General features: G+C 46.2%; 1 long non-coding RNA gene across 1 annotated transcript in view; it reads left to right on the top strand.

Moving 5' to 3' along the window:
• Positions 1-8,106, top strand: part of LOC138295219 (uncharacterized) — a 66,382-nt gene extending 58,276 nt beyond the window's left edge. The window contains exon 3 of the long non-coding RNA XR_011203542.1: positions 7,469-8,106. This is a non-coding gene — a long non-coding RNA (uncharacterized lncRNA). The remainder of the gene's footprint in view (positions 1-7,468) is intronic.
• Positions 8,107-25,146: the final 17,040 nt, after the last annotated feature.

The following is a 25,146-nucleotide window of genomic DNA, read 5'->3' as shown; positions in this document are numbered from 1 at the left end:
TGATGCTTGTTCTTTGTCTGTCCTGACACAGGTCCATGGAGGTGCAAACTGCTCAGTAGCACATTTTTCAGCTACTTTGGACCCAGTCGTAGCAGCCTTACCGGGTTGTTTGTGTGCAGTTGCAGCAGTTGGTCAAAGCCTCACACAGTGTGAAGGAATAGTGATGAGACATCCTTTAACAGTAATGGTTCCCCGTTCAGTTGAAATTCTGTTAGCTGCCCGCCTTACTAAATACGAGACAATTATACTGGGGTCTCCGAATGTGTCCCTTAAGAGATGTACTGTATTGAACCCGGCAACTTTACTTCCTATTGATAATGCAGACGATGATGCTGAGGAAGTAGAACATGATTGTCTTGAGGTAACAGATCTGTGCACCAAACCAAGGCCTGATATCAAAAATACTCAACTGGAAGAAAATGATTACATTATCTTTGTTGATGGCTCATGCTTGAGAGACTCAGTAGGAGTGCTGAGAGCTGGATATGCCGTGTGTGCAATCACTGGTATCTTAGAAGCATCCTGGCTCGAAAGAGTGTACTCTGCTCAAGTGGCAGAATTAATCGCTCTTACAAGGGCATGCCACGTAGCTGAAAACTTGAAAGTCACTATCTATACTGACAGCAGATACGGATTTGGAATTGTACATGATTTTTGCCAATTGTGGTCACAGAGGGGTTTCATGACCTCTTCTGGTTCTCCAGTGAAAAATGGCGAAAAGATTGAGGATTTGTTGCACGCGATTCAGTTACCTCTTGAAATTGCTGTGGTAAAATGCAATGCTCATGTGAAGTCACAAGATTTTGTGTCAATGGGAAACGGCTATGCAGATCAAGTCGCAATGTTTTGTGCATTGAACTGTATATCGTTTCGGGATCAGTGGGAATTGTTACCTGAAACTGAAAATGAAACATGCTTAAACTTTGCATTAAGGGTGATTGACACATTAGATGAGCTAAAATCACTGCAGGGATGTGCTAGCAAAGAGGAGAAACGTTCCTGGCAGAGAATGCAATGTGCACAGAGGTCAGATGACTTATGGGTTTCAGAAGAGGGAAAAATGGTTTTGCCAAACAGTCTTTTGTCACAGTTTGCGAGATTTTACCATGGTCAAGCACATGTTGGGAGAGACGCAATAATCAGGTTGTTCAAAATCGATTGGTTCAATCCAAAATTCAGACAAGCTGCAGAGGTTATCTGTCACAGGTGCATCATCTGTCAGCAGATGAATGCAGGGAAAGGGACTGGTTAATATGAGCCATGTTGGGAGAGCTGGAGGTCCGTTTAGCATGATGCAGATGAACTTTATTGAAATGCCTGTGTGTGGAGGATTGAGGTACGTGTTGGTGATTGTGTGCATTTTCAGCCACTGGATTGAAGCTTACCCTACACGTAGGAATGACAGTCTCACAGTAGCAAAGCTGCTGCTTAGGGAGTTAATACCACGTTTCAGATTCCCGATCTCTTTAGAATCAGATAGGGGCAGACACTTCGACAATGAGGTGATTAAGCTCTTGTGTGCCGCATTAAACATTGAGCGGAAGCTGCATTGTAGTTATCGCCCTGAAGCATCAGGACTAGTGGAACAGATGAATGGTACTTTGAAATCGAGAATGGCAAAAGTGTGTGCACCTACAAATTTGAAATAGTCAGATGCACTGCCCTTAGTACTGATATCAATGAGAAATTCACCTGACAAGAAAACAGGACTGTCTCCTCATGAAATTCTAATGGGCCGAGCTATGCGATTGCCCGCAGTGCCTGCAAATGCTCTTGTGAATATCACGGATGATATGGTGTTGGACTACTGCAAGGGTCTGGCTGACGTGGTCCGCTCTTTTTCTCACCAGGTGGAAGCTACCACATTGCGACCGATAAGTGATCCAGGTCACACCCTGAAAGCCGGTGACTGGGTGGTTGTCAAGAAACACGTGAGAAAATCGTGTCTGGAGCCACGTTGGAAGGGGCCATATCAAGTGATACTGATACCACTACTGCTGTGAAATGCACAGGTCTTCCGAATTGGATACATGCCAGTCACACAAAGAAGGTGACGTGTCCAACTGACGAGGAACTTGAAGTGTCCAAAACAACAGCTGCAGAGAAGGAAGTCTCAGGGCCGGAGAGTATTCAAAGGGGAACTGAGACTGAAGGAGAGCCCGCTGAGGACGGCTTAGTCAATCAAACCGTAAATGAGATCCAGAGGGGTGGCAGTGAGCCTATCTCAACTGGGGCATCAGGGGAACTGACACAAAGAGAGGTTCTCCCAGAAGCAGACGGATACAGGTTTGAAATTGAGCTCATAACTGACCCTGAAGGCGAAGGGAGTGAGGCAGAAGGAAGTCGAGGTGTTCTAACTCCTCCTGAGCCGCTTGCAGGTCCATCAAGAGAAAACACCATAGCACAAGAGGAGGGCGCTGTTCAACATCCTGAAAGGCCAGACAGGAAGAAAACACTTAATGGAGATAATTGGCGGGAGCCACAAGCTGCAGGAGAGAAAGTGATCCCTAATGAAACAATACAGGAAGAAGTTGATACAACCAGGAAAGAAGATCTCAGTGAAGGAGAGTTGCAGGGTGAACACAAACTGAAAAGAAAAAGAGTTGCAAACAGAAGGTACGCAGGTCCGGAATGGGCATATGCAACATCAGCTGAATGGCAACAAGAATTCTTGGCGTTCTGTTTTGATCGAGAGGTACCAGGTCAATACTACGGCACCTGAACTCAAACTTAGAAGGAGACTGTTAAATTGAAATTGAAAGCTGAAAAGCTGAAAAGAGACTGATAAAATTACCGGATATGACACTGTTAACCTGAATTGACTCTGAAAAAACGATTATGACAAGCTGCTAACCTGATTTGACAAAGGGGTCCTGGAGTGAGTGAAACGCTGTAAATACTCGCAGAGAAAGAGAGACTTTGCACACAAAAAAAAGAGAGCTTTATATCGTCCTCAAGTTGATTGTTTGCTTTGTATTATTCTGCTACCTGATTCTTTACAGATCATGAATTATAATAGAGATAATAGTAATAAGGGTAGGATGTGTGGATGGTTGAGTGCTATTCTGGGTATTGTTTGTGCAATAATAATTATAGGTGTGATTGTGGGAATGCCATTGGTGGATAAGAAAGTGACTAACAATGCTTCAAATCCTGAAACTGCTACACTAGCACCATGGGAGAAGTTTGAACAGGATGCAAAATACTTGCATGAGGGAACTAATCCGAAAGGGGAACTGTCTACTAATGTTTTCTATTGCTTGCTGAATGAGTATGTTGACACAATGGATGCGAAAAATTGCTATGTGTGCACGAAGATTCCTTCATCAGTACAAGAAGGGGTTACTTATCATAGTCTGCCATTAACCTATGGGATAGGCTGTAGTTTGCTGTTAACACGATTCTATGATCAAGAACATGTTCAATACTTCTATTCTAACTTAGATGTAGTGTTTTCCTTTGTGCCCGTAATTGAGTTTTTAAATAAATTAGCTAAAGAACCGAGCATAAAATTAGTTAGGGGTTTCTTTGAGCCGACACTGACATTTGGGACAGCTTATGCGCACCGCAATAATCTAACCTGCTTATTAACACCTGTAGAAAAGAGCTTCTTAGATCACACTGATGACAGACGGAAACCATTAAAGGAAAAGCTAGAAAAGGGATTAGAAAAATGCACGCTTGCAAATGATTATGCTTACACTGCTATAAAGACACAGGGCAAGTTAGCTATAGATGCATTACACGTAGGAAGGCTTTGTATATATAGGCTGAAATCCGAGCATGACACTTTATTTGTGTGAACGAGTGAGTGCAGTCATGTGTTTTTGTTTCAGAGTAAATGGACATTCATGTTAAATGGACAGGATCCAGCAATCCCTGGGATCTATTATAGATGTGGGCTTAATGCTTATTACCGTCTTCCAAAGGGATGGTATGGGACATGTTATTTGGGAATAGTTTTCCCAAAGATCTACCAGATTGATGACTTAAAGCAAATTCCTAAAATGTCTAAATTACAACATACTAGACAAAAGCGAGAGACAGCGGATGTCGTTGGTGACATATTTGGAGCCATAATTCCTTCAGTAGGGGTTATCTTAAACTCCATAAAGATTCAAAAGTTGTCTACTTTTGTGGATAACATGCTGACAAACTTCACAGGGGCTATACTCCTGATGGATACTGAACATATTGTGTATATGTGACCTTGTATAGGCTCCCAACATTTCCCCACCCTATAAATAATTGAGACTCTTTAGTAAAATCTTATAATAGTACCACAGTTGGAGTCCTGTGTTTTTCTAAACCCGGAGTGTACTTAAATGTCAAACCAATTCATGTCATGGAGTGTGTATCTAAATTGCAAATCTGCCTTAAGACCCCTCTCATGGTGCTGTATGTTTGGTAATGCACTGTCTTTTTACTTTTTAATCAAACATTTAGGGCCAGATGTAGCAAAGCTTTAGCGAGTCGCAAAAGGCGAAAATCGCCGTTTGCGAGTCGCTAAAGCCACTTTGATATGTAGAAATGCATTTTGCGAGTCAGAACCGACTCGCAAAATGCATTTCCGAGTCGCAAATAGGAAGGGGTGTTCCATTCCTATTTGCGAGTCGCAATGGTATGCATTTTCATTTGCGACCGCGATTGCGGTCGCAAATGAAAGCGCAGTTACCATCCACTTGAAGTGGATGGTAACCCAGGCGGAAACGGGAAGGGGTCCCCATGGGACCCCTTCCCCTTTGTGTCTGGCACAAAAAATTATTTTTCAGGGCAGGCAGTGGTCCAATGGACCACTACCTGCCCTGAAAAATACCGAAACTAAAGGTTTAAGGAAAACGGGTTGCACTTTGAAAAAAAAAAACTGCTTTATTTAAAAGCAGTCACGGACATGGTGGTCTGCTGTTCCCAGCAGGCCACCATCCCCGTGAGTGCCCTGAATCGCTATGGGGTCGCAAATTGCGACCCACCTCATTAATATTAATGAGTTGGGTCTTTGCGACCCCATAGCGACTCGCAGAAGGTGTCTGAGACACCTTTCTGCATTTCCTTTTGCGAGGTGCAAATTGCGAGTCGCTGGGACTCGCAATTTGCACCTCGCAAAAGGAAACCTACCTACATCTGGCCCTTAGAGTGGCATTTGCACTGATATTTGTAGCTGCACTCGCATGTATGGTCTGATTCTTGGTGCACATATCCTTGGCTGCAGCGCACAGAGACCTTCCACTGCCACACTCAGAAGAAAAAACTTGGAGGGGACATTTCTGAGCTGCTCTATATCTTTCCCCGCTACCTGGAGCCTGATGTTAATAATGTACAATAAACACAGCCTTCCCTTAATTTTAAAAGGAAAATTTGAGCCTGTACTTATTTAAAAGTGAATTCAAGGCGAAGAGCTACTCTGAAGGAAAGACGCCGGAGAGCCGGAAGGAGAGGAGACTGAGGACGAAGAGCCGCCGGATTCAGGAGACGATACGACGGAGGGCCAAGGAGGGCCCGAGAAGCGGAGACTCCGCCACGTCCCTGGAGGAGTGTGGCTCGAGCAGGTACGGTCCTGCTTAAAAAGTAAACTGAGAGCATTGGTGGGAGGGAGGAGGGTGAGGAGTGTCAGGAGGGGGAAGTGTGGGAGGAAGGGAGGCAGGGAAGGAATACTCAGGAAAAGACCCTTGGGGATACTAACCCCCATGAACACTAAGGATCATAGGAGCCTTCTATCACACAGATAAGACAAAGTCTCAGGGCACTGCACGTGTGTTTGACCTTCACACAGCCAGCACGAAGTGGTGGTAGCACGCTCATTTGAGAGAGAAGTTTTGGTTCCCACCGAGGTGCACAGACGGGACCCTCTGGTACTTTTCTATCCCCTACGTCACTTGGGGCTAGAACCCATACACCAAGCCATCATATCTCTATCTCTCTCTCTCTCTCTCTCTCTCTCTCTCTCTCTCTCTCTCTCTCTCTCTCTCTCTCTCTCCACACCCTCTCATCTCACTAACAACATTTCAGTCATACCCAGATTTGCGGCTTACCTACCTTTCTTTCCTTTTTCGGTTGTTCTGATGACGTTGTGTCCCCGAGAGAACCATCGCCAGCCGCCGGGCCCTGGGGAAAAGAGAAGGAAGAGGTCACCACCATAAAGGACAAATCGCAGATTGGTTATCAGAACACTTACAGACCAAAATAAACCACTCATAGTACATTACCAAAACTGAGTCGCCTCGTTTGTCCCTATCGCTGCAACTACTGCCACAAGGTCTTAAAATTTTATATATGCTTTAACCATGTGCTTCCAAACGTTGAGGTGTTTTAAACTGTGCATTTTTTGTTAATTTTGATTGTCCCTTTATGCATGGTTTTATTGTGTTGCAAAGATAATGCTAAACAGAAATAAGGAATTTGATAATGATGATGAATAAAGAACAAATCTCCGAGCATCTTACAGAAGAACATGTTGTAGGGTTTGGATCACTTACGTTGCACAGACTCAATGCACAATCATGTTTGTCATTTACTAAGACATGCAATGCCAGCAGGCAGCAATTTACATGGTTTAGTAAGTTGTAGGTAACACAAGGCAGCCCATAATACTGCCTTGTGTTTCCTTGCATTCCAAAGGCCTTCGTTACCTTGCATTGGGAAGGCCTTCCAAGAGTGGAGCATGCACATTCCCTCGCATTTACCCATGGTTTTTGACTCATTCCCAGATTTCATACAACTGGTAAACCTGAGAATGCATCACAATGATGCATTTTGTACCGCACATAGAAACAGGAAAACACAACCAAGGATTAGTATTGGTCTGCAATGTGTCCCTTCCAGCACAAATATAATTATGCCTGTGGGGCAGGCACCCTTGCACCATGATGTTGGGTTAGGCAGCACACAGTGTTTCAGTGCTAGGAAGCAGCAGACATGCCCTTTACTTTGGAGATACAGTGACTTATGCTGTCTCCCTGTCACACCGTCGCGTAGGCTCTCATTATTCTAATGAGACTACTGGATTTTGAGCAGCAAGATCGTCCATGGTGTGGGAGACTGGGTTTGACCCACTGCAGGTGACACCTGTCGCTCTAAATCCAGGTTTTGCTCCGGCTAACTAGCAGTGCCTCATCTGTACCAGGGGATAGGGATGATTGGGCAGCCGAGCGCATGACATATTAGGCTTCTCAGGGAAGTCGTGGTTACTCAGGTCACATCCGGTTCTCTCATTTACAATTCAGTCTCAGAAATAAATGACAAACAGAAGCAGTATATGTTTTAATGATTGGTTTAATAAAACAACTGCATCTTAGATAGCAAAGCCTGAGCTGCAATAACCAGAATGACACAACATGACAGTATTAAAATGGTGACGAGAAGCGTGAAGCATAAGAAAAACGTTATCATCTTGTCACTAACATTGATGGATTATTTCCTGTCTGAATCATAATCTGAGCACAGCATGTTAAGCTCTAATTCTGCCTTTCAGGTTCCCCTGGGAAGATATCAACCCCCATACCTGAGCAAAGGCCAGTGGTCGGCGTTAGCATCTGTAACGAAGCGTTCAGCAATCAACATACAGTCATGGTTCCCTGGTTGGAATCTCCCTCTTAATGTATAATTGGACTAGGAAGTGTTTTTATAATAACACAGCTGATGTTCTAAGAAAATGTCCCTACGTAAGGATGTCTATTTTCTATGAATGTTGGAGACTAAACTTCTACCACGTTTACCGGCAATGTACCAGACTGTAGCCTTGAATGAAGCACAGGGTGATCAAGAATGTCTTGTTTGAGAACACAGTGCTGCGCTAAGCAAAACAGTTTGTTAGATGAAAAATAAAACAAGACCATAAAATGGTTATTGTAAAAATAACAATGCAAAGCAGAATAAAATATATCTAGGTTAAAGTGCACAGCGGCCTAGTGTGTTAAAATAACGTGCATAAAATTATAACTAAAATGGCTACACAACAACACTACACAGCCCAGCTACTTTGCCTGTTCCCTTGTGTTGTGTCTCAAAAACAGTACATTTGATGCCAGACGTGACTTCCTACACATACACTCTCTTAGTATATGTTTGTAATTTATGTATTCCCACTCACCACTTGCAGAAGGATCCTGTAATGAGGCTATCATCAGTGAAAGAAGAGAAAATTACCTAATAAAATATGTACATATAATTAAATACATTTCCAGAATATATTTCTTGCTTAATAGAACAATATTAGCATCAACTAATAAACCATTACTGAATAATTCATTCAGAATACATGTTCATTTTGATACAAACATTGTAATTTCATTTTAATAACATTCATAACCATCCATATTTTGTGACTAATCAAACATTTAATAAGAAATAAAGAGGTTAATGTTCAGTCATACACTGGTGGTCACTCTCTGCTGCAAAAGTAGAGCTGGCTACGTGCACATCATAATTTATATTGTTTGAGATCCCTTATAAGACCAGTGGACCCCTCAGGGACACCCATGCAAGGCATAGGGGCTCACACTATCCTTACGTTGACTGCTTATCATTAAAGAAAACTTGAATTGAGGACATACCCTCCATGTACTGTGCTGGGGAGACTGAAGTTTGATTGATGTTGTGTAGCTACTTCAGAATTGTCTGTAGGACACACAATCATAAGAAACTTTTTATCTTGTAATTTGTTTGTATTACTCCTGCAGAACATTTGCCAGAGTCATGCATTTTTGCTATACATAAACCGCTTAATGTATGTGAAATATATATGGAACAATGAATCTAGATTTAATACTCAAAAGTCTTAGCTTCATACAGACGAGATTCCTAAATGTCACATTAGATGTAAGCGTAATACTAAATATAGTCTGTTGGCATGGATACCACTCCACTTCACTTCACTAATAACATTTGTCTAAAACTATGCCTTGATTGATGTCACAAAGAGGTGCGACCAACTTAGCTAATACTTAATGAGATTGTACAAAGTCACTGAAGCCTTGAGCTGTGTGTCTTTGCATGGCTTTGTGCATGAAATACATGTAGCACAACTGCTAATGCTGCTTTACATTACTGGGAAGGTTTTTAGGATGTTGGGTTGGAGGTTGACTCATTTTTGAGGTGCAGGCCCCACACACAATTGTTTATAATATATCCATCCCATGCTAAGTCACATTACTTAGTTTAATAACTTCAAAATAACGCAAGGCAGCAACTATCACTGCTTTGCAATAACTTGCTTAGAGAAGATCCTCTATGGGTGGACCATGGGTGTTTCCCTGAATCACCTCATGGATTTGGTGCCATGAGCAGATGTTGCAAGATATACACTCCTAAGAATGTGTCATAATGCTATGCATTCACCAGTGAGGCATGACCTTCATAGTGTTACATAATCTTACTATGTATGTGTTTTTCTGCATCACATATAAAAAGAGTATTATGCCTCTGTAGTGATTTAGGGCCTGATTTAGAGTTTGGAGGAAGGGGTTACTACATCACAAACATGATAGATATCTAATCTGCAGTATTACAATTCCATTATAGCCGTTGAACTTGTAATACAGCAGGCAGGATATCTATCATGTTTGTGACAGAGTAACCCCTCCGGCAAACTATAAATCAGGCCCTTAGTTATTTAAATGGAAGGTGTTTCTTCCTGCACAAGTACAAGCCTGCACATAATGCAGGGACCAGCCAACCATGTAGCAATGCTTTCTGTGTTGAGAATATGAAACAGACAGTCCACAAGCACCAGGAGAGTGCCTACATTCTAGATATATGTGTAAATATGCTGCATTGAAACTAAACTCTTACTTGTTCATGCTATACATTGCTGCAAGTTCCATTGGGTTCCACCTTTCACCTCGGAACGCAAGGAAATCTTCTGCCACGTCCCTCAAGGCCCATCTCTCAGCCCCACACTTTTCAACACCTACATGACCTCTTTGGCCAACATCATCAGATCCCATGGAATGAACATCATATCCCACGTAGAAGACAGCCAGCTGATCCTTTCACTGTCAGAAGACCCTTCCACCACAAAGGCCAACTTCTGCATGTGCATGACGGGCATCACCCACTGGATGAAGAACAACTGTCTAAAATTCAGAACAGACACAACAGAAGTGCTGATCTTTGGGAACACCTCCCAGGGGAACAAGTCCTGGAGGCCAACAAAACTCTTCTCATGCTCCGTAAGATCTTAAAATTGTTCTACACCAAAACCAGATGAACCGCCACTCAAGCTCTAGTCAGCAGCAGGCTGGACTATGGAAACTCTCTCTATGTAGGAATCACCACATACCTCCTGAAGAGACAGCAGTCAATACTGCACACAGCACAAAGACTCATCCTCAACCTCCCCAAAGGGACCTACACCACAGCCACCTCAAGAAGCTCCATTGGCTTCCCATTCAGAAGAGATGTCAATTCAAGATGCTGACCCATACCTACAGAGCCCTTCACAATTGGGGACCAACATAGGTCAACCACCGCTTGAACTTTAACCTACCCTCCAGACCCCCCACGCTGCACCTCTCTCTCTCACACACAACCCCTCACCTGCCTGAGCAACAGCAAAGGACACTCCTTTTCCTACCTTGCGGCAAAAACCTGGAACAACCTCCCCTTTCACCTACAAACCTCATCCTCTCTTCTGGATTTCAAGAAAGGACTCAAGACCTGGCTGTTTGTCTGAACTGAGCAGCTCAGTTTGTCTGATCCTCCCATGAAGATACCCTCATTGGTGATTAGCCAGGCTCTATAAATCTGTATTGCATTGTATGTTTTACATTGAGTGCTAAAATAAGACTATTTTTTTTACCAATGTAATAAATCATCTGTATATTGTGAATGAATGAGCATGGGTAGATGAACACTTTGGGTCTCATTACGACCGCCAGGGCCACGGTGGAGGTCGGACCGTTGCCAAAGCAGCGGTCTGGCTTCCACGTTACGACCGTGGTGGAGCCACCAGCCTGGTATCAAGTTAAGAAGCAGGCAGAAGTTAGTTGATTTGGTTTTTCATGTTGAGCTTGATGTCCAGGATGATGCCAAGGTTGTGTGTGTGGTCTGTCTGGGTAGCTGTTGCTCTGCGTTCTGTAGGCTGCCAAGAGTTGTACTACAGAGAGGTGGTTTTCCTGAAGATGGGAACTTCTGTTTTGTCTGTATTGAGGTTTAGGATTATGTTTTTCATTCAGTTGGCTCTGCCTGTCATGCAACTGCCGAAGTTGACCTTTATGGTGGAAGGGTCATCTGATAGTGAGAGGGTCAGCTGGGTGTCATCTGTATAGGATGTTATGTTTATTCCCTGGGATCTGATGTTCTTGGCCAAAAAGGCCAGGTAGATGTTGATTAGTGAGGGGCTGGGAGACAAGCTTTGAGGGACACTGCAGATGATGTCCTTGGGTTCCGAGGTGAAAGGTTGAACCCAATGGAACTTGCAACAATGCACAGCATAAATGGGATAGAGTTTCAATGCAGTAAAAATTCACTCTTCTGGTTCTTGTGGACTGTCTGTTCCATATTCTCAAAACAGAAAGCCTTGCTACATGGTTGACTGGTCCCTGCATTATGGGTAGGATTGTACTTGTACAGGAAGTGATACCTTCTATCTAAGTAACTAAATTACTATAGAAGCATATCACTCTTTCTTATGTGCTGCAGAAAATCAGGCACATTAAGAAACCAGAAGAATTATGTAACACTATAAATGTCACACCTCACTGGTGAATGCATGGCATTATGAGACAATCCCAGGTGTGTATGTCTTGCAACATCTGCTCATGGCACAAAATACATGAGTGGATGCATGGGAACACCCTTGGTTCACGCACAGAGGATCTTCTCAATACAAGGTAATGCAAAGCAGTGATCTTTGCTGCCTTGCATTACTTTCAAGTTAATAAACCAAACAATGCGGGTCATTCCGACCCTGGCGGTCGGTGGCCGCCAGGGCCACCGACCACGGGAGCACCGCCAACAGGCTGGCGGTGCTCCTACGAGCATTCTGACCGCGGCGGTTTAGCCGCGGTCAGACGCGGAAAGCCAGCGGTCTCCCGCTGACTTTCCGCCGCTCGTAGGAATCCTCCATGGCTGCGGAGCGCGCTCCGCAGCCATGGAGGATTCCGACTCCCCCTCCCGCCATCCAGTTCCTGGCGGTTCTCCCGCCGGGAACCGGATGGCGGGAGGGGGAGTCGCGGGGCCCCTGGGGGCCCCTGCCGTGCCCATGCCTATGGCATGGGCACGGCAGGGGCCCCCGTAAGAGGGCCCCTAAAAGTATTTCAGTGTCTGCAAAGCAGACACTGAAATACGCGACGGGTGCAACTGCACCCGTCGCACCTTCCCACTCCGCCGGCTCTATTACGAGCCGGCGTCATCGTGGGAAGGGAGTTTTCCCCTGGGCTGGCGGGCGGTCTTGCGAAGACCGCCCGCCAGCCCAGGGGAAAACTCGGAATACCCTCCGCGGTCTTTCGACCGCGGAGCGGTATTTCGGAGGGGGGAAGTCTGGCGGGCGGCCTCCGCCGCCCGTCAGACTCAGAATGAGGGCCAATGTGACTTAGCAGGGACATATCATAAACAGTTGTGTGTGGGGGGTCTGCACATCAATAATGAGTCAGTCCCAACCCAACATCTTCCCATTTATGTAACGCAGCACTAGCAGCTGTGTTGCATGTATTTCATGCACAAAGCCATGCAAAGACACACAGCTCAAGGCTTGAGTGACTTTGTACAATCTCATTAAGTACTAGCTAAGTTAGGCTCACCTCTTTGTGACATCAATCAAGACATAGTTTAGTGAAGTTAAGCGGAGTGGTATCTGGGCCAACAGACTATGGGGGTGATTCTCAATCTGGCGGGCGGCGGAGGCCGCCCGCCAGAGTTCCCCCCTCCAAAATACCGCTCCGCGGTCGAAAGACCGCTGAGGGTATTTTGGGATTTGCACTGGGCTGGCGGGCGACCGCCAAAAGGCCGCCCGCCAGCCCAGTGCAAATCATCCTTCCCACGAGGACGCCGGCTCAGAATTGAGCCGGCGGAGTGGGAAGGTGCGACGGGTGCAGTGGCACCCGTCGCGTATTTCAGTGTCTGCAAGGCAGACACTGAAATACAAAGTGGGGCCCTCTTACGGGGGCCCCTGCAGTGCCCATGCCATTGGCATGGGCACTGCAGGGGCCCCCAGGGGCCCCACGACACCCCATACCGCCATCCTGTTCCTGGCGGGCGAACCGCCAGGAACAGGATGGCGGTATGGGGTGTCAGAATCCCCCATGGCGGCGCAGCAAGCTGCGCCGCCATGGGGGATTCCCAGGGCAGCGGAAAACCGGCGGGAGACCACCGGTTTTCCCTTTCTGGCCGCTGCTGAACCGCAGCGGTCAGAATACCCTGTGGAGCACCGCCAGCCTGTTGGCGGTGCTCCCTCCAACCCTGGCCCCGGCGGTCCATGACCGCCGGGGTCAGAATGACCCCCTATATTTAGTATTACGCTTACATAATCTCTTCTGTATGAAGCTAAGAATTTTGAGTATTAAATCTAGATCCATTGTTCCATATATTTTATATATATTAAGCGGTTTATGTATAGCAAAAAATGCATGACTCTGGCTAATGTTCTGCAGGAGTAACAAAAACAGATTACAACATAACAGGTTTATTATGATTGTGTGTCATTCAGACAATTCTGAAGTAGCTACACAACATCAATCAAACTTCAGTCTCTCCAGCACAGTACATGGAGTGTATGTCCTCAATTCAAGTTTTCTTTAATGATAAGCCCTGTAACAAAAAACAAAGTGAAAAGTCAGAGCGTCACTTTAGATTACAAGTTCTCCGTGGCCTCTCAGGCGAACAAGATTACCAGCACCTGTTTTGGCCTTTTGAGAGCCCTCCGTAAAACTTTAAAATGGCTCCCACTGGAAGCTAGAAGAATTGTGGTCCAAGGGCTGATATTATCGCACCTGGACTACAGGATTTCAATTTATTTGGGCAGCCTGAAAATGGTTATCAGGAAGCCTGAAGTAATCCAAAATGCTTCAGCTCAGATTCTCCTGGACATTCCAAATGTCAGTCAGCTAGGGATGCCCTTAGATCCCTACCCTGGCTACCCATAAGTTGCAGGATTCAATTTAAGGCTCTCTGCTTTTTGTCTGCTTGGTATATCGTGCCAAATATAAACAGGGCCCAAAAATTCTCCATAAGCTGATCTCAGATCCACCCAGTAGGGCTCTGAGATCAATCTCTTTGGATCTTCTTATTGTACCCAGGATTAAAAGATCTGGACAAAGGAAAGGGGAGTGACCACTCCTCTGTCCATCACCACCCCAGGGATGGTGCTCAGAGCTCCTCCAGAGGGTCCCTGGGATTTGCCATCTTGGATTTAAGGTGAACAGGGAACTCTGGGAGGATCTGAGTGGCCAGTGCCAGCAGGTGACGACAGAGCCCTCCCCTGATAGGTGCTTACCTGGTTAGGTGACAAATCCCACTTTCGGGGATATTTAGGGTCTCTCCTTTGGGTGGTTCCTCAGATTCTGATTGAAAGACTCCAGCAGGAATCCTCTGCATCCTCCAATTCGACTTCTCACTGATGAAACTGCATCTGGACCCTCCAAGAACTCTACAAGTTGCAACAAAGAAGTAAGATGCCTTCTGCAACATTGTATCCCCGGCTTCTGCCAGCAACTGCAACAGTTTCTGGGTTGTGCATCCTCTGAGGACAGCCCGTCTTCAGCCTGCATCAGAAGAGCGAAGGAGTGTCCCTTGGGGTGAAGGAGTCACTTCCCTGCTTCTGCAGGCACCAACTGCGACAACGATCAGCTGCGTGGATGCCCTTTCCTGCAGAGCTGCGTGGATACTGCATCCTGACTGTAGTGGTCCCGACGGTCCTCTCTTCCAGCTGTCCCACTTTGGTGGAGGTAAGACCTTGCCTCCCCACGCAAGACAGTACCCCTGTGCACCACGTCTTTTGCAGGTGCCAAGGTTTGTGGACATGCTTCCTCCAAGTCCTTCGTGCATCTTGTAGCTCTGGCCCCCACACTCTATCCTGCGACTCAGATGACGAAAACCCAATTGCAATCCTCCACCCGGCGTGGGACATCACTTGCACCCTCCAGGAACCCGACTTCGTCTGGGTGCAGTGCTGACTTTTCTTCTTCACCAGTGGTTCTCCTTTTGCGCCTTCATCTGGTTTGGCAGGGGCTCCTGCTCTTCCTGGACTCTTCTGTGCTTTTTGGACTTGATCCTCTTCTTCCACAGGTCTTCTTGTCCAGGAATCTACTGTTGGAGTCTTGCAGTTTCTTCTGGGTTTTGCATAATTCTTCTTCTCATTTCTGAGTGTGTTCTAGGAAAGTTACTGTGATTTACTTCTGCTTTCCTGGTCACTGGGGTGAGATGTGGTACTTACTTTTGGGCTTTTCTAGTACTCCCCGCTCCCCTCTACACACTACACTTGCCTAGGTGGGGGGCCGACATTTGCATTCCATTTTCTTAGTGTATGGTTTGTGCTCCCCCTAGGCCCATTTCTAACTATTGTGATTTTCACTGATTGCACTGTTTTCAAACTGTTTTAATGCTCTTTCTGCATACTAGTGTATATAATGTGTGTATTACTTAAGGGAGTATAGTCTCTATGATATTTTTGGTAATTGTGTCACCAAAATAAAGTACCTTTATTTTTGTAACACTGAGTATTTTCATTCATGTGTGTGAGTACTGTGTGACTACAGTGGTATTGCATGAGCTTTGCATGGCTCCTAGAAAAGCCTTGGCTGTTCATCCACAGCTACCTCTAGAGAGCCTGGCTTCTAGATACTGCACACTACATTAATAAGGGATAACTGGACCTGGTATAAGGTGTAAGTACCATAGGTACCCACTACACACCAGGGCAGCCTCCTACAACAGCATAAATCACTGTATCTCCAAAGTAATGGGGCATGTCTGCTGTCGCCTAGCACTGGCACACTGTGTGCTGCCTAGCCCAACATCATCGTGCAAGTGTGCATGTGTTACAGGCAGGATTATATTTATGCTGGAACGGACACATTGCAGACAAATATTATTCCTTTGTTGTGATTTCCTGTTTCTATGTGCGGTGCAAAATTCAGCATTGTAATGCATTATCAGGTTTTCAAGTTGTATTAAATCTGGGAATGAGCCAAAATTAATGGGTGAATGTAACGGAATGGGCATGCTCCACCCTTGGAAGGCCTTCCCAATGCAAGTTAATGCAAGGCAATGCTATGTGCTGCCTTGTGTTACCTAATATTTATTAAACAACGCAAATACATGCACACTGACTATCCATGTCATAGTAGCATCAATCAATCAATCATCATTTATAAAGTGCAGCATATTACCTGGTGGGATCTCAACGCGCAAGCTGGGGACGCAGGTCAGTCGAAGAGCCAGGTCTTAAAGTCCTTCCTGAACTGAGCCAGCGAGGGGGACTGTCTGAGGTGGAGTGGCATCATGTTCCAGGTCTGCACAGCGAGGTAGGAGAAGGATCTTCCTTTGGCTGTGTTCTTCCTGATCCTAGGGATGGTGGCAAGGGCCAGTTGAGCAGAGTAGAGTTGCCTGGAGGTTGTGTAGAAGGAGAGGCGTGGTGAGATAGGCAGGTCCGATGTTGTGAAGGATCTTGTATGCGTGCGTCAGTAGCTTGAAAGTGATGCGTTGGTTGATGGGGAGCCAGTGTAGGTTTCACAGGTGGGCAGAGATGTGGCTGTGGAGGGAGATGTCCAGAATCACTCTGGCTATGGCTTTCTGTATTCTCTGAAGTCTAGTTTGGAGTTTCCTGTTTATTCTAACATAGAGTGCATTGCCTTAATCGAATTTACTGCTGATGAGTGCGTGAGTGACTGTCATTCTTGCGTCGATGGGTAACCACTTGAAAATCTTCCGGAGTAGGTGGTGAGTGTAAAAGCATGTGGATGAGATGATGCGTACTTGGCGGGTCATGGAAAGTGATGAGTTGAGGATGATGCGTAGGCTGTGTACATGGTCAGTAGGAGAGGAGGCAGTGCCGAGGTCGCTTGGCCACCAGGAGTCATCCCATGCAGTAGTGATGAAGCCCAGGATGAGGATCTCCGTCTTGTCCGAGTTGAGCTTGAGGCAGCTGTCTCTCATCCAGTCGGCGACTGCCTTCATTCCGTTGTGAAAGTTTTGTTTGGCTTTTGATGGCTCATCAGTAAGGGAGAGAATGAGCTGTGTGTCATCAGTGTATGAAACAATGTTGAGCCTGTGGTGTCTTACGACCTTGGTGAGCAGGGTCATGTAGAGGTTGAAGTGTGTAGGACTCAGGGAGGATCCCTGGGGCACTCTGCATTGGTTTCTGTCGGCATTGAGGTGAAGGGTGAAAGTCTGACTCTCTGGGTTTGGCCGGATTAGATCCACTCCATGGCTTTGCAGCAGATGATGGCGTTGTGTAGTCTGGTGCACACGGTGGTGTGGGAGACGATGTCAAAGGCGGCAGAGAGGTAGAGGAGGATGAGGGCTGCTGTCTCGCTGTGGTCCAGTAGAGAGTGGATGTCATCCATGGCTGCTAGAAGTGCGGTTTTGTTACTGTGGGTGCTCCTGAATCCAGATTGGGAGGGGTTGAGGATGTGGTTGGCCTCAAAGTTGGTAAGCCGTGCGTTGATCGCTTTTTCAATTACCTTGGCTGGAAAAGGGAGCAGTGAGATTGACCTGTAGTTTTTCAGTTCCGTTGGGTCTGCAGAGGGCTTCTTCAGTAGGGGGTTTATCTCTGCATGTTTCTAGGTGTCTGGGAAGGTGGCAGTCTCCATAGAGCGTCTGATGGTGCGGCATAGGTCGGGTGCAATGGTGGTGCTGGCTCAATTAAAGATGTGGTGGGGGAATAGATCCAAGGGTGCCCCAGAGTGGATGGTGTTCATGAGCTTTATGGTGTTTTCCAGGGTGAGGAAGGTCCAGTGGTTCACGATTAGTTGGTGGCTGTAGTCCGTGGTGGTGCTGGTAGGCAGGGAGGGATGACCTTTGCATGCAAATCCCTCATAGATGTCCTGTATCTTATGGTGGAAGAAGGTGGTGAAGTTATTACAGAAGTCCTGGGAGGGCAGGATGTTGGTGGTGTCCGTGCCAGGTTTTCTGAATCCCTTGACTATGGTGAAATCTCCCTTGCTGTTGTGTGCATTGGTGTTGATTCTCTCCTGAATGGCTGATTTTCTAGCTGCTCTGATGACCTGGTGGTTTGCTGTGATGGCGTCCTTAAAGGCTTCGTGGTCTGTTGGGCTTTTACTGGTTCTCCACTTTCTCTCAAGTCGTCTGCATGCACGCTTGGCTAGTTGGAGGTTGAAGGAGAAGCAGTTGGGCCTCTTGTGGTGTGGAGTGCACGTGGGTTTCCTTAGTGGGGCTAGGGTGTTGGCTCAAAAAGGGATCCCTTGTTGGAGGTTCTGGGCTGAGGCATTGGCATCTGTGGTATTAGGTGGCTGACAGCGGTGGTGAACTGGGCTTTGGTGACTTTCCTCCAGTTCTTGCAAGGGGGGGAGGTGTGCGTAGTGCTGTTCAACTGTCTTGATGAAGGCAAAGTAGTCGCAGTTGTGATTGGTCCAGTGCTGTTCGGAGGTGTGTGAGAAGGCAATGTGGTTTCTGGCAGAGAAAATGGGGCCGATGGTGTGTCCTGCTAAGTGCGTAGAGAGGTTGACCAGCTGATTGAGTCAATGGAGTGGAGGTGTTCAGGTCGCTGTGATTGTCGAGGGGGAAGTTGAGGTCACAGAGCAGTATGTAGTCCATTGGGGTGGGGACATGGGGGGGGTGATGAAATCGACCAGGGCTTCGCTGAAGGGTGGGCGGGGTACGGTGGTGTATATATGAGGGTGCCGGAGAGGATAGTGTTTGGATTTGTCTGGATCTGAAAGTGAGGATGTTCAGCAAATGGGGTCAGGACATCGATGCTGGTCTTGAGGCAGAGTGAGTTTTTGTGAATGATGGCACCGCCTCCTCCTGGTCAGTTGATGCAGTATTGATGTATGATTTTGTAGCTGTCAGGGATGGCAGTGGCGATGTCCAGTGCTGAGGAGGTGGTGATCCAGGTCTCAATAAAGAAGGTGACGTCCGGGTGGTGGAGTCGAGGAGGTCTCAAACTTCTGTTGCATTCTTGATGAGGGAGCAGGTGTTGAGAAGTATGCATTTGAGGTGTCCGGGTGGTGCAGCAGAGGAGGGGTTTAGTGTACATGGACAGGTGAAAGGTGCAGTTTCAGCAGAAGAACGGGCCAAGAGTGTCCTTGGGCGAGGTGCAATGGGAGGTGGTGGAGCCTCCGTAGTTAAGGGCGTGCAGGGTGCTTGCGTCGTAATGATGGATGGTGTGGAAACCAGGACTGTGGCGCTGGGCTAGGTCCGGGCGTAGATGAGAGCAGACAGGCTTGCCTTTGCCTTGGCCGCCATTAGGAAGGGGAGGGGTCGCTCAGCAGGGAGGCAGGAGATTGGGAAACACAGCACAGTTAGGGGGCCGAAGGAGGTGAGGAAAGGGCAAAAACTATGAAGAGAGTAAAAACAGTCACAAAAAAAGAAAAGAAAGGCAAAATGGAGCACTACAAAATTAAAGGAAAAACAAAGGCTATAAAGGCAAAAGGCATCAGAGAGACAGAAGGTCACCACTGGCCACCAGGGATGAGGTGCAGGCAGGTGCCTGCGGGTGGAGGAGGGCCTTGAACACCTCAGAGCCAGACAGGCTCAGAGGACGAGGGGCAGCAGCAGTAACAGCTGTTGCTGCATGGGGGGAGTGTGCCTCACGCTGGCCAGGGGTCAGTGAAGACAAACATGCTTGTGCATTGAGTCTGTGTGAGGTAAGTGATGCAAACCCTACTACATGTTATTTACTTCTGTAAGATGCTTGGAGATTTGTTTTTATTCATCATCTAATTACTTATCTTTGTTTAGCGTAAACCATAAAAATAAATAATATAGTTCATCATTACAACACAATAAAACCTTGCATAAAGGGTCAATCAACACAAAAAAATGACATAGCTTAAAATAGCTGAATGTTTGGAATGACCTGCTTAAATCTTTTTTTAAAACTCAAATCAAACTCAACAACATATATAAAAAATGTCTAACGTGTAAAAAATTCATAGCCTTTATCAATAGAAGGATAAACGTCTGCCACTATAAAAATACCAGAACAAAATAAAGTGGATTGTACCTTGGCAGGAGAGTTGATTAAATCCACAAGGCACACATTTCTACCCAGGATACAGTCACCTGGGACAGTTAAAAACAATGAATACGACTAAGTATCAACCCAGCTAAGAAAAAAACAATTGTTTTTGTTTGTCATCCAGGTCAAACATGGTTCCAGCTACTGTTTTTATTTTTATCATAGCATAATTCCTAACAGAAGGCTTTATCAACCCCCTGGATCAATGGCAGCTGCTGAACTTTAACATTGGTGGGATGTCAGTACATCACTCAAAAGGGGCACAGCAAGTAGGCCCCACTTCTACTCGGAGGGTCAGTAGGGATCTCCAGAAAAAATTCTGCAAACAACAGGGATAAATGGTGCATTTCATGGCACTATTTGCACAAAACTGGCTACAATTTCAGAAGTTCTGAACCAGAATTAATAAAATATTACAATTATTTTGTGGTGTGCCAGGCAAACCTTGCCCTCAGAAGTGGTGTTAAAGTTCACATTTTCCAAGGAAACCTCTTGTAAATGGCGACGGAACTGTGAATACACATCTCCCAATATTGGTTACAGACAGCGGTGCTACACATATGGCATATACTTTTTATTAGAATTATACTGCTACATTACATCAATTCAGTGAACTTCACAAACCATTCATAGGTACCACCGTCTGACATCTGAGGAGTCTGCCTTTTACATCCATTTTATGCAAAAGGCAAAATGCAAAAGGCAACAAAGACTACGGCGTCGCACAAAGGACCCCGCAGACGGCACCACCTTCAAAGTTGCACTAAACAAGTACCGTCGCCGCCTCTTAGAAGGCTGCCTCACTCAGCTGCACCGAGGAAAGCAACAACCACCCGAAGGAACTCTTCAAGATCGTCAACGAGTTGGCCCACCCAACAGCCACAGAAAACATGATCTAACTTTCCCAGGCCCTCTGTACCTCTCTTGCCCACTACCTCCATGACAAGATCACTGCCATCTACAGCAATTTCCCGCCACAACCTACTAACATAGATCACCTTTTAACTCCGTCCGAGGACTCCACCAACCACCTCATCACAGACTGGATGCCACTTTCCACACAGGAAACAGCCGCCCTCATGACCTCAACCCACTCCAGCTCACCCGATGACCCCTGCCCACATTACATGTTCAACCTGGGTCAGAAGAAGATCTGCAATGTTCTCATGCATGTCTGCAACATATCCATCAAGACCACCACCATTCCAGAAGCATTGAAAAAAGCAACCCTGAGCCGACCTGTCGAGCTCACAAATTACCGCTCCATCTCTCTGCTCCCCTTCCCAGACAAGATCCTGAAAAAAACCATCAACAAGCAACTCTCCAAACACCTTGTAAGACACAACCTGCTTGACCCCTCCGAATGCGGTTTCCACTCCAACCACAGCACTGAGACCAGCCTCCTTGCCACAACAGGCAACAGCAGGTCCATCCTAGACCGTGGAAAGAAAGCTGCTCTGATCTTCCTAGACCTCTCCGCTGTGTTCAATACCATTTCCCACTTCACCCTCACTTCCAGACTCCATCACACTGGGATCAAAAGCAAAGTCCTCAAGTGGATCCATGCCTTCATCACAGGTTGCACCCAGAGGGTCCGCCTCCCACCCTTCACGTCAGAACCAAAGAACAATATTTGCGGTGGCCCGCAGGGATCCTCCCTCAGCCCCACCCTCTTCAATGTCTACATGACACCGTTAGCTGAGCTCATCCTCTCTCATGGACTCAACATCATTTCATACGCTGACAACACGCAACTAGTATTCTCCTTCTCCAAAGACCTTGACGCCCGCAAAAACGATTTCAGCAATGCCATGACACACGTCACCGAATTGATGAGATCCAACTGGCTGAAACTGAACACTGACAAAACTGGAGGTGATCATCTTCGGAAGCAACACCTCCTCCTGGGATGACTCCTGGTGGCCATCCAGACTCGGACAACCTGCAACCCCTTCAAACCATGTGTGCACCCGACGTGAAGCAAATTTACCTTCAAACTGCAGATAAACACAGTGGCCTCCTCTAGCTTCCATAACCTCTGCATGCTATGTACGATCTTTAAGCAGTAGACTGGAATATGGATTGCCCTCTTTGCTGGAATTCCCGTCCAGCTCTTTCACTGCCTCCATAACATTCAGAACGCGGCTGCAAGACTCGTCCTAGACCTCCCCAGAAAAGTCCATATCACCCACAACCTCATAGAGCTATACTGGCTGCTGGGGCACAAGAGATACAAATTCAAGGTCCTCACCATCGCATACAAAGCCCTCCACAACATTGGACCCAAGCTTATAAATCACAGACTCCCCTTCCACCAGCCAACCAGAGTGCTGTGTTCTACAACTCCTGCCTTTGTGCAGGTCCCAAGAATCCTACCCAGCCGCAGGAGAGGATGCTCATTCTCCTACCTTGCCGCAAAGTCCTGGAACAACCTCCCCCTCCACTTCCGATTATCATTGTGCTATCTCGCAGCCATCTGGAGCTGCTGAGGCAATGTTGGGAATGCATTTGGGTTGAGCCAGGTCTCAGTGAGGAAGACTACGTTGGGTGAGGGAGGTATGGTGTTCCAGATCTCGGTGGCGTGCTTGCAGAGTGATGGTGCATTGAGCAGTAGTCAGAGGAATTGTTCCAAAGCAGCTGTGGTTGGTGTGGCAGTGGTCATTGTGCATGCGGGTGCTCTGGACAGAGACAGCAGGTAAAAGTTTGCACCGTTAATTGTGGATGAATGTGATAGCAGTTGTTGTGGCAGAGTCTAGGGTCCAGGGCTCGGAGCTCGGCGGCAGTGTATTGGCGAGTGGGAGGAGAACCAGGGTTCCTGGCACTGGGAGCGGTCCAGGCGCGCACAGACTGGTAGCGCATATGCTGCACACATCCGCTGCACATCCGTGCTGCAGCCTCCATAAGTAGATCCTGGGAGGAGAGAGGGGTGCTGCGAGGGTGGAAAGCAGGATGGACATGCAAGGAAAAAAGTGGTGGGAAAAAGCAGCAGGAAAATGAGCAGGTGGAGGAACACATAAAATTAACAAAGGCAGTACAAAACTAAACAAGCTGAACAAGATTAAACAAAAATGAGTTAAACAAGGTTGAACGTAAACATAATAACAAAGTGAACAATTCAGTAACGAGGGAGGCAGAGAAGCAGCAAGGGGGGATCTGTCATGAAGGACCCACAAACATATTGCTTTATCCTCTGATCTCCATGTAGGAGACCCCAGAACTCAGAAGGCAACAGAAATCAAATTGCTCCAAGAATGGGGTCCCAGAAAAATATCTGAGGTACAAGGGGATTTTCATTTTCCAAATATACTCTACAGAGAATTTATTTTTAATCTCAAAATCAATATGGTGATCTATACAACCAACATCCTTTGAACTTTGTATGGAACTACTCACACAATCCTGTCCACAACTCTGTTGCACCTTGGTAGCATGAATATTAGGTTGCCCTGCACAGACGAGTCAAGTCATGGATGTTTAAATGACCAACACCAATAAAACTCCTCAAGGGCTCAGGATCATTTTATCAGAATTATCTCCCAGCATATCCTCTGATACTGTCCTTCTAGAAAATTCAAACAGGATTATAAGTTTGATCGCAATTCTTTTTATTTCATCAACATTTTTTGATTTTCAACAAAATTAAGATAACATCAATGAACAAAGCCATCAATTTTACCTCAAACTCCCTCATACCAGTGTGCTTCCGTTAGACTCCAGGGCCATGATCTAAGAAAAGTTGTGCTTCCTTTCATGAAGTGCACCTTTCTTGAGCCCCATTGTGCCCCCATAACTCTACCATGTGTGCACCGTAATAATGATACAGTGCGCCATGACGCACATTATGATCAATAGTGTTATAGTTTCTGATGCTATTGTGGTACTTTGCAGGATTAGGACCTGCAAACTACATAGAGGCCCCTTAAAATAAATGGTGTGCCTCAATTCAATGCCTGCTCTGAGCAGGGATTGAACTGACGCTAGGCTGGTCCCCCTAATGGAGGAACGCCCCCTTTGCATGTATTATGCCTGGCGCAGACATAGGGGGTTATTCTAACTTTGGAGGAGTGTTAATCCGTCCCAAAAGTGACGGTAAAGTGGCGGATATACCACCAGCCGTATTACGAGTTCCATAGGATATAATGGACTCGTAATACGGCTGGTGGTAAATCCGTCACTTTTCCGTCACTTTTGGGACGGATTAACACCTCCTCCAAAGTTAGAATAACCCCCATAGTGTGGTGCAAGGGTTTACAAAGTGGCGCAATGTGTGCATTGTGCCACTTTGTAAATTTGGCGTGGCGTTTTTGCAACCTGACTCCACATTCGCGTAAAAAGGTGATGCTAATGTGGCGCTAGGTGGAGCTCATCCGTTCTTAATTCTGGGTCCAGATGTTTACAAAGTCAATCCTGCCACCCAAGTGCTGAATGATATACAGAAAACAAATGTAGTTCGAATTCCTGTAAACTCAAGCACTGAGTCTCTTCCTGAATCTCCCAACGAACAGTTCAGTTGCAAGAGGATGAGGACTCTGGAAGTTCAAAGTGTCCTCCTAGAAAAAGTCCATCTGCGGCTTTCAGACAACTTTTTTTTCTTCATTTTTCAAATCATATGTTAACATTTCCACACCCCTCATCGCCCACATTCTATGTGGTCAACCAGTGCCGTCAGAAATCTTTGTACTTTTACAATGGTCAAAAGTTATTTTATAATTTTGTGATTGTTTTGAGGTTTTAACCAAGTCAGCATGAGACTGGATTTTACACACACACAGAGAGACGCCTGGGATTCACGATAAGGTGATTCTTACTGTTTGGAAAGTATTCTGAAATCTATACCTCAGAACAGGGGAAGATATTCAGACTTACAGCAGCAAACAAAGTGGTGCAGGAATAGCACACACCACGGTTATACCGCTGCCCCTCCCCAAGATCTGAGCTCTAGTGAGTACATATTCCAAGCCTGAGCTCTGCTCCTACAGGACACACAGATGCTCTGTGTGTATTCACTGATT

Source organism: Pleurodeles waltl, chromosome 5 (assembly GCF_031143425.1).
Source record: "Pleurodeles waltl isolate 20211129_DDA chromosome 5, aPleWal1.hap1.20221129, whole genome shotgun sequence".
NCBI classification, from domain to species: Eukaryota; Metazoa; Chordata; class Amphibia; order Caudata; family Salamandridae; genus Pleurodeles; species Pleurodeles waltl.
The sequence above is the reverse complement of the archived record's forward strand: the minus strand, read 5'-3'. Positions and strand labels throughout refer to the sequence as shown.